The sequence below is a fragment of the Bidens hawaiensis genome, unplaced genomic scaffold (assembly GCF_021521415.1).
Source record: "Bidens hawaiensis isolate Kalapana, Puna unplaced genomic scaffold, B.hawaiensis_p1.1 tig00008374_1, whole genome shotgun sequence".
In the NCBI taxonomy this organism is placed as follows: domain Eukaryota; kingdom Viridiplantae; phylum Streptophyta; class Magnoliopsida; order Asterales; family Asteraceae; genus Bidens; species Bidens hawaiensis.
In genome coordinates, this window is record NW_027491592.1 from 199,522 (window position 1) to 210,039 (window position 10,518).

Sequence of the window (10,518 nt, forward strand, 5' to 3'; positions counted from 1 at the left end):
GATCAAAATGTACGCGTTTAATATGAAATTATGGTGAAGTACGTCGACCTTGCGTCTAAAGTTTGTAAAATATATATTAGGAAGTTTTTGACGAAAAGAAGTATTATATGTATGAAATTAGAAAAAAAGATAACTTAGTAGTGTTGATTTCATCTTATCGAACGCATTGCTAACGGATGGTGAAGTGTAAAGTTTGAATCGTGATTAATCACTATGAGTATGTGAGTATGATGTTTGAACTATAAATCTTTAATTGATGTAATAACTAATCTAAAATTAGTTATGGTCCATATAAAATTCACAAATTTTTTTTTCCAACAAAATTCACAAATTTTTTTGTGGACTTGTGGTCCATATAAAAAACCATTTTTTTTGTTTTTAAGTAAGATCATACCAATTATTTTTTTATATTTTAATTTAACCTAAAATTTTCATTAACACATTATGTTAATTAAAATCAAAAAGACCAAAATTATTTTTACTCATATATTGGTTCAAAAAGTCGGTGTGTCAACAATGGTACTAAGAAATATGGATCAGAAGAACGGTTTATGTGATGGAATTAGATTGCGAGTAATTAATTTGGGTAGGCTTTGTTGTAGTCAAAGTTATTTCAGGTACTAATGTTGGTTATCGCACTTATATAATTCGTTGTGGTCGAACACCTTCAGATTCGTTTAAATTAAAGAGAGTGTAGTTTTTTCCGGTTGTAGTCTGTTTTGCAATGACAATTAACAAAAGTCAAGGTCAATCTCTAGCAAGAGTTGACATATATCTCAGAGACCCAGTGTTTATACATAGACAACTCTATGTAGCTTTTTCAAGAGCGAAGAGTGGTGTTCAAATTCTTATATTAAACAAATAAGACAGGGTTACAAATAAATAATAAATATGGTATATAAGAAAGTATTTTTAGTAGCTTATGAATTTTACACTTTTAACTTTTGATTATGTTTTCAAATATTATAATTTGAATGTTGTTTTGGTTTATCTTTGTATTTTACAATCATTGGTTTTCGTACAAATATTATTTATAACTTAAATTATATTGTCATCCCGAATAACATATAACAACTTATGTTGTCCTTTCAAATGACATATGTTTGTTCGAAAATTTCAATATTTCCACCCGTGTTGTACACGGGTTAATAACCTAGTAACCATTTATATATAAAAAGTCCTTCATAAAAAAATGAATTATTTAAATAATGATTTTTAAATTCTGATAAATTAGAATACCTAAGAGAGTGGGAGTTTTTTTTACCAAAACGAGAATTCTAAATAAATTATTTATTAAATTAGGGATTTTTAAAACTATTTACTAAAATGGGGATAAACCAGTTTTATTTTTTTATAAATAAAAATTAATGACATAAATCTTCCACGCAGCTCTCCTCCTGAACTCCGGTGAGTTTTTCGACATCGGTGACGGTTATCAACAACATTGAACCAGAATTGAGGCTAATCACATACTCCTCTTGAACACTAACGAATTTTCCGGCACCGGTGCAGTGGCGTACCCACTCTTTGAGTAGGAGGGTCGGCCGACCCCTGTGAAAATTTTATTTTACAAGTATATATGTGTAAAAATCCCGACCGACCCCTGTATAACTTTGACTCCGACCCCTGTGTGATTTCGAGAACGGCACAACGACCCTGTTGGAATTTCGAGAACAACCTTACGAAATTTGAGACCGACCTAATTTTTTTTACATAATTACAACTTAAATTATATAAATGTATATAATATACCAACTAAATTTGAGTTTAATATGAAACAATTTAAATACAAGTTTAAGCTCAAATGCTCAATTGATCTATGCTCAATTTTTAAGTACAAGTTTCAAACTCCCAACTTAATCAACATATAAGCTAATTAAAAAAAAATAGAAGTATGATGGCGGAAGTAAAATGTTAGGTAAATTTAATGGATTAAGTATTTTAATCTAAAAAATTGTTTCGGCTATACATTATTTTACTCATTTACTTCATTTGCATTGGTGTATTGTTTATTCGTTAATTGAAGTTAGCTCTCGTATCATTACTACTCATTGCAACCGTATGCGTTGAAATCTGCTTTTTCGCGATGGAGTACGTGAAGTCCGATTTGCGTAATCATATGGGTGATGGGAGTTTAAACGATGGTTTTATTTATTTCATTGAGAAAAAAACGGCTTATAAATGTCAAACTAGATGATGTTTTGCTTAGATTTCAGAAAATGAAAGCCCGTATAGAACAAATCTGGATATATTGTTCAATAATTATGCATTTATAATAAAGTTTATCGTACTTTTTTTCTTTGTTATATAATGCTTTATTTTGATTATCATTTTTTCTATATATATGACCGTCGCAATTTGACCCGACCTGATGGTTGAACCGGGCCAAAAAAAATTTTACATAGCGATGGTTAACTATGTACGGATACAAAAAAATTCCGACCTGTGTGAGAGAATTTTCTGGATCTGCCGCTGCACCAGTGACCTTTATCAACCAGGGACGGAACTACAGGAGGGTCCCGGGGGTCACCGGACCCTCTGGCTGTCCAAATTCTCAATATACTCGGAAACTTAGTCACAAAAAATTCTTGTAGTTGGACCCGCTTGATTTATCTCTTATAAAGCCTAGAAGTCAAAATAGGAAAAAAAAAAGATGGTTTAAAATCTTTCCGGCTAGAAAATAGTCCGTTGGCCGTACTGTAAATAAAGGATGAGGAAGAAGAACTACAGTGTAGTTGATTTGTTTTTAAATTTTAAATACATTTATTGTATGCTTTTAAAAAATTCAGGCTTGGCCCACCTATTATTAGTCTATTACAAGTTTACACTGTACACAACTTAAAAGTCCTTCATTTTCAAGATTACCATTCTCCGTATGTGCATATTTTTTCTTTTTGTCTTTTTCTTTTGGTTTTAGTTTTATTTTTTAATTACTTTTTATTATTAAAATAATTGTGAACTAAGTTATGTATGAATTTTAATATATATATATATATATTGAGAAGGTAATGCAAAGCTCTAATTTCTTGAATATTAGGTTTTTATTTCATCACTGCCTCTTTTATATTTTAAAATATATATAATTAATTAATTACGCTATTTATTTTTGATCTAAATCATGCAACGAGGGTTATGGTAGGCACACAACCATGGTTTAGATGTACAAGAAAATTTATAACGTGACCCTCCAGTTGAATAGTTCTGGTTCCGTCACTATTATCAACAGCAATAGAGCCGGAACCGAGGCTATCAGTGTGTATATATCTTGACGTGTTCACGTTACTCAAACCCATCTCCATTGCGGATCGTTGTCGCCGGTTTTAGACCTTTGTTCACATGGCCTTTCTGTATATATTGCAAACATAAATGCTGAAAAAACAAATTGGTGCCTTCCGATTTCAATTCATCACATCTGTTTGTTTTTTTTTGAGCCACTAGCAGCTCTAATCCATTATATTCAATTGTTATTCAAACACATAAGGTATCGAAGTTCAATAAATCTTTCTTCCTGAGTTCAAAATATTAACCGATCACAAAGTTTAATTTCTTGATTGGGATTATCGCTACTTATTGCTTTTCCACCGACCAAAACCATAACCCCCCGCAACGTCAATAGTTTCGTTTCCGTGTTCACGTTTCAAGAACACAACTCAGTTCTCAATCAATCAATCATGCCCAGTAAAATCCCACCAACAGCAAAGCTATAAGTAGGGTCTGGGGAGGGTGGGATGTAGGCACACCGTACCTCCATCCAAAGGAATGAAGAGGTGGCTTCCAGAGAGACCCTCGGCTCTAAGTACATGTGTATGAAGCAAAATAAAGGAAATCAAAGTTAACAGTTATATACAAACTACTACTAATTATAATAATATTAATAATAAGATCACAGTTTAACAGCTATATAAAAGCTAATAATAATTATAATAATAATAATAATATATGTAAGGGAAATACCATTATGGTATGTGACCTAAATAAGTTAAGTCTAAGCCCTAAGGTATTCAATTCTCTCTAAAAATCCTTAACTTTAATTCTACTTCTCCACGAATTCCTATCATTAACCATGTCCTCGGAGAGGTTTAGGTCTATCAAATCATGCCTAATCCTCTCATCCCAAGTCAATTTCGGTCGTCCTCTACCCCTCCTCCCCTCTATAGTAATGTTTTCTACGGATCTAACAGGATTCGTCGTTTGTCTTCTCTTTACATGTCCAAACCATCTCAATCTCCACTCTCTTATCTTGTCTGCTATGTTCGCCACCCCTAATCTCTCGCGAAACACAACGTTTCTTATTCGGTCTAGCCTTGTGTGCCCACACATCCAACGTAGCATTCTCATTTCTGCTACCTCCATCTTCCGCGCTTGTGCCTTCTTGATGGCCCAACACTCTGTTCCATATAGCATTGCAGGTCTAACTGCCACCCTATAGAATTTTCCCTTTAGTTTAGTCGGGAAACTCTTGTCGCACAATATACCTGTGGCTGCTTTCCATCTACACCATCCTACCTGAACTCGGTGGGTGACATCACTGTCTAATTCCCCATCGCTCTGTACAAATGATCCTAAATACTTGAACTTCGTTACCTGCGGGACCACCTGCCCTTCAATTGTGATCTGTGCGTCTTCATTGTCGTTTATCCCACCAAAATCACAGTGGAGGTACTCCGTCTTAGATCGGCTAATCTTTAAACCTTTTGTCTCTAAGGTTGTTCGCCACTCCTCAAGCCTCATGTTTAGATCTTGTTTTTTCTCAGCAAGTAACACAATATCGTCTGCGAACATCAGTTCTAGAGGTTCCAAATCCAGTCTTCTTCTTCTTGGGTGCATATATAGAAAAAATTAACACAGTTAGATAGCCTCAAGTCTGGTTCGATGTTGTTGATAATCGTCAATGGTGCCGGAAAACTCACTGGAGTTCAGGAGGAGAGCTACGTAGAAGACTTATGTCATTAATTTTTTATTTATATAAAAAGTAAAAAAGGTTTATCCCTATTTTGGTAATTAGTTTTGAAAATCCCTATTTTGATAAATAATTTGTCTAGAATCCCCATTTTAGTAAAAAACTTGTGAGAGTGGTCAATTTTTAAAAAAATCATTAACATGAATAGGACTTGTGTAAATTATAATAAATTAAAATGGGAAATTGTATAAACTGCATGAATTTTAGTGAATAGATAAACATGTCACGCGTTGTCACATACTTACAATTGTTACCTCTAATTAGCTTAATGACTAGATATGAGTTGATGGTTACAACTTCTTACACCTGGCCAGAACCGTCACGTTATTCTAGACACGAATTTCATGCAACTTGAAGACGAAACAATGCTTGATAAAAAGTTTGGGTTTATATGAGAGTACTAGGAGATCGTCTATATCAACAGAGTATTTTACATGTATGCCACATAAGCAACAAATAGGTTATTGCAAATTTTGTTATATTTTTGATAAAATTTAACATGTAGAATGATTTTAAAATAAAAATAAATTGTTAAGAAACTTTTGTGTTGTTGGTAATTTCAAAAAGCTTTATTTTTCTTTCATTGAAAAACAATAAAAATAAATACGGGGCAGACCTACACATAAGGCCATCCGTAATGGGGTGAGGACAGGGGCGAGAATGAGGGTGAACCCCCCCCCCCCCACCAATATGTGGGTGAAAAGGGACGGGGGCGGGGTTTTCTTGTCGCCGGAATTGGTTTAATAATAATAATATTATATTATTATGACCGTTACAACGGTAAAAAAAATATTAATTAATTAAAACAATATATATATATATATATAAACATACACATTCTTCTCTATTTTATACATAATTCATACCCAAATTCTTACAAAAAAATAGCAAAATGAATCCTAGAAACAACCCGAACCAACGAACCACTCATTCCCTCCTTTCGGTCAACTCCATGGTTTGTAAAACCAACCGAACGTGAACTTACAATGGAACCCGATGAACCCGATAAACCAACCGAGCTATCCGTTTCAATTTCCCTACCCGAACGTAAACATGTACGCCAACTATCTCATGCCCCAAAACTTAATGGTCAAGGCCAAACTTTCGAGCGGCCCGGGAAATCGTTCAAGTATTTGAATTGTTGGAAAAAACTACGCGGTTGCGCGAATTGGAAAGGGGCACCAACCGTTACGGTCGCCCGACGAGCCGGCTCATCCCGACCTTCAAAAAAGTCGAAGACATCGTCGTCGACAAATCCGAGCACACCAAACACACCCTCCGATGCTCGTAGCTTCTTCGTGGACGACGCGGTTAATTTAGCCGACACGGTATATTTAGACAACGACGACGAAGAAGTACAGCAGTTGCCTCGACCACGCGGGAGATCGAGAAAAAAATAAGGGGGAAGGTTCGTCGTCATCACGATTCAACACGGCGGACAGTAAAGACGTTGGACAATTAAACGAGTTGGTCGGTCGTTTGGAAACAAATACCACGAAAATAGGAAACGACCTTAGAGCATCCAACAAACACCAAGAAAAGCTGTCCCATATGTTGGAATTGCGACAAATAAAAGAAGACTACCAATTCCTCAAATCAGAGGGTTTCACGAGGAGGCCGCATTATTGCATCAACGACGACGTGAAAAAATGCGCGAATATTACGGATATTATTTTGTTTTTCTAGTTATGTAAATATTTTTTTTATTTTTAGTTATGTATTTTTTTGAATTTCTTTTTAATTTTAATACATTTTTATTTTATTATTTAATTTTCTTGGTTTTTATTTGTTTAGTTTAATTATAAAAATAAAAAATAAAAAAAAGATACCGTGGGCCCAGTTTGTAGCCCCTACATCATTACACCCCAAAAACAAATTATCACCCCTTGCTGACTGGGCGCCATGTGTCGCAATTCGCCCACATTTATAGCGTCTCCACTACGCATAGCCTAAGGGTCCACATGCCGCTATCATTTCTAAAAATTTAGTAAAATTGATATATTAAATTCTTAAAAAAAAACAAAAAATGTTATAGTAAGATTGGTATATCCTTTTGTTTATCAACAAAGATGGCATTAGTTCACGCTTCATTGCACTCATTTTATGGTTACTTTTTTCTTCTTTTAATAATTTAACATAAATGAAAGTTAGGTTTAATTTCTGTAATAAACTCAAACATGAATGGAACATGCCCCGTGTCAAACATATAGGCAATTATTATTATTATTATTAATATTATTATTATTATTATTACTACTATTTAAAGATTTGTGATCATGGACATGCGTTTAGAAATCAAAATGTTATGAGTCCGAATTTAGAATTATGACTTAATTTATCAAAACTTGAATTTTAAGGCTAATTATGCAAGAATTATTAAAAATAAAGTTTAATTCCTCATTTCATGGGATCTCTCTGAATGGATATTGGCGGTAGAATAAGACAATTTAGTCCAGAGTGATTTGAGGAATGTCGAGGTTGGTTAAAATTAGTGTGAAACTGGATAATGTTTTTTGTTTGCTTTGTTACTTGTTTAAGAAAAGTGGTCAAAAAGATGCATTTGTGACGGAATGATATCATAGCTTGAAAAAAAAATATAGATATCATGTTCTTGATTCCTACCCAAACTACCCGGAAATTCTAAAATTCAGTTGTGAAAAATCTAAAAAAAAAAACAAATAAGAAATTACCCAAAATAGCCATATTGATCAACCATTTTCCAACTTTAGCCATAGTTTTGAGAAATACCCAGAATAACCATAGTCTTCTATCGGATCCTAGTAGCCCGTATATACTTGCCACGTGTCAAAATATTTTGTTGGATCCGACAGAGGAGGAGGATCCAATCGAACTTTGAAGGGATCAGACGAAAGGAGTAAACTGTCAGCCTGATGGTGCAGGAGGCTGCTTTCGTTGGCTCCGACGGTTTAACCCTTGCGTCAAATTTCTCTAACTTAAAATCAAGGGTTCGTCACTTTCTTGCGCTGATTTCCAACAACATATGCGATTCTTAGAAAACAAACACTATGGTTGTGTCCTCAAAAAACTAAGCTATTTACACTATGAATTTGCTTGATTTTGTAAAGAGATAAGAAAGATGTAGATAAAGTTAAGTTATAAAGGAGTAGGGTTTGAGATGTAGCTTGTAAAAGATAAGTGTTTCATCATATGACAGAACAAGTTTCGTCGAACGATGGAACGTCTTTATGCTTCGTCACACGTTGCGAGATTTTAGCGGTTGTTGCATTTTTTCCGGTTATAATGTTCCGGTTGAAATGTTCGATTTGACATATTATTAATATGATGACTATTTTGGATATTATTGTATATTATAATAACTATATTTTGGATATCACGTGAAAAACATTGCTAGTTGATTAAGATGGTTATTTGGGCATATTCCAAAAAAGAAAAGAAAAGAATATCCTTGTTAATCATTGACATCCGAAATGACAAATATATCCTTTTGTCTCACAGCTTTTTTTAAACAGTCCGTTACATAAAATTAGGCTAAGGGTAATGGGGCTTGGTTGAGCCTCAAGTGATCCAATCAAAATCCGACATGTAGACGATGACATGGACCTGAATCAAGTTCTTGGATCAAGCCCCATAGCCATAGGGTGTAGTGGGTCTTGATTGATCACCCCAAGCTTTTAATCAACCCCATGCTCATTTGCTTGTTCAAGCCCCGAGGTCCGGACCATGGGGGCCGTCCGCACCCCTGATCACTAGTGTGGTGTAATGGTGTTCGCGAGCCACCTAGGCTGCCACCTGGACCACGCCCCTTCCTTCACCCCATTACCCTCAGCCTTAGAGGTGCATAAACCGGTTTAAAACTCAAAACCGGTTCGATTTGTATACAAAAGTCAAAACCACTTTGTGATCGATTTCGGTTCGGGTTGAAACCAGTTTCTTATCATGTTACGATCAGTTTCGTTTTGGGTTTTGATCAGTTTCGGTTCGGTTAACCGATTTTGATGGAAAAAATTAGAAACCGATTCCAAACCGATGGTTTTAATCGGTTCCAAACCGATTTCTACATACCGGTTTTAAACCGATTCAGTTTCGGTTTGATTTTCATGTCGGTTCAGTTAACGGGTTTAACCATCCACATCTATATAACAGTATAACACTATAACAGAAACTAACAGAAACCTAAAAAACTCTATCCAATAAGATATAAAAAAACCCGCCGCCGCACCACCACCAACCACCGCCATGGCCCACCCACTCTTCACCAGAATCCGCCTCGCCGGAATCCCCGACGTCATGATCCACCAGATGGCGGTGTTCGAACGCCTGACCCACCTATTCGTCGCCACGGAAGCCTCACTGTCCACCACCTTATTCTCCAAAGACACACCCTTCGATTCCTTCACCGTCTTCTTAATCGAAGCCTCCACCAAACCATTCTATTCAACCTCCATAACCCACCACCCGAAATACACACCCACCCACAAAACTATTAATATCAATTCACCAATATCCGACCCGGATTCGGAGATATTCAAATCATCAACCGGTGAGAATGGGGTTATTGTAGCTGGGTATGTTTTGTTTTTCCCGAACTACGCTTCGTTTCTGGCGAAACCCGGGTTTTATATTGAGGATTTGTTTGTGAGGGAGTGGTATCGGAAGAACGGGTTGGGGAGGTTGTTATTGTCGGCCGTGGCGATGGGGCTCGGGCGGGTTGATTGGGTGGTGTTGGATTGGAATGTGAATGCGATTAAGTTTTATGAGGAGATGGGTGCTGATGTTATGAAGGTGGGAGGGTTTGTAGGCTTGGTGGTGATAATCTTAAAGCTTATGGTGGTGGTAATGCTAATGATGATGATGTTTGATTGTTATTTGAATGTTTGTGGTTGAATAATTTGAATATGGTTGTATTTGTAATACGGGGGTGTTTGGCCTAGCTTCTATTTTTAAGCTTACGTTTATATATAAAATTTGCTTATAGTTTTTTTCTATTATTTGATAAGCTCTTTTTAAGTAAGTGTTTAGATTAGCTTATATTTTATAAGTTAATTATGTGTCTTAATAAGTTGTTAAATCCAACATTCTTTAATTTGTTAGAGTAATAATTACTAATCCATCACCATTTGAAAACAAATGAGTAATTTACACCCTTAAACAAATAAATTTCTAACAAATAAGCTAAAAAACTATTTTCAAATAAGCTTCTTCAAATGGGCTTATATAAGCTAATAAGCATAAGCTTAAAAAGCTAAGCCAAACACCAAGTTAAGCTTATTTTGTAAAAAAAAGCTAAAAAAGCTATAAGCTTGGTTAAAAAAGCTAGGCCAAACACCACCTATGTGGTGTTATTCTTGTATAAATAATAATACAGTTGGCTTTCCTCCTGGTTTCATAACCAACTAGCGAAAAGGTCTCGACGATCCAGATGATGTGGTAAATCGACTAAGCTCGGTTGTCAGTAGAGGTTTGTGTGGTTCGGTTCGGTTATTAGTATTAACTGTACCAAACCGATCGGTTATCGGTTTGGTTAATTTCGGTTAATAATCGATATCAAACATGGGCTAAAAATTTTGTTAAAAATT

At 35.3% G+C, this 10,518-nt stretch overlaps 1 pseudogene; it reads left to right on the forward strand.

Annotated features, from left to right (window-relative positions):
- The first annotated feature begins 2,086 nt into the window (after window positions 1-2,086).
- Window positions 2,087-9,801, forward strand: LOC143637571 (GCN5-related N-acetyltransferase 8 pseudogene; annotated as a pseudogene).
- Window positions 9,802-10,518: the final 717 nt, after the last annotated feature.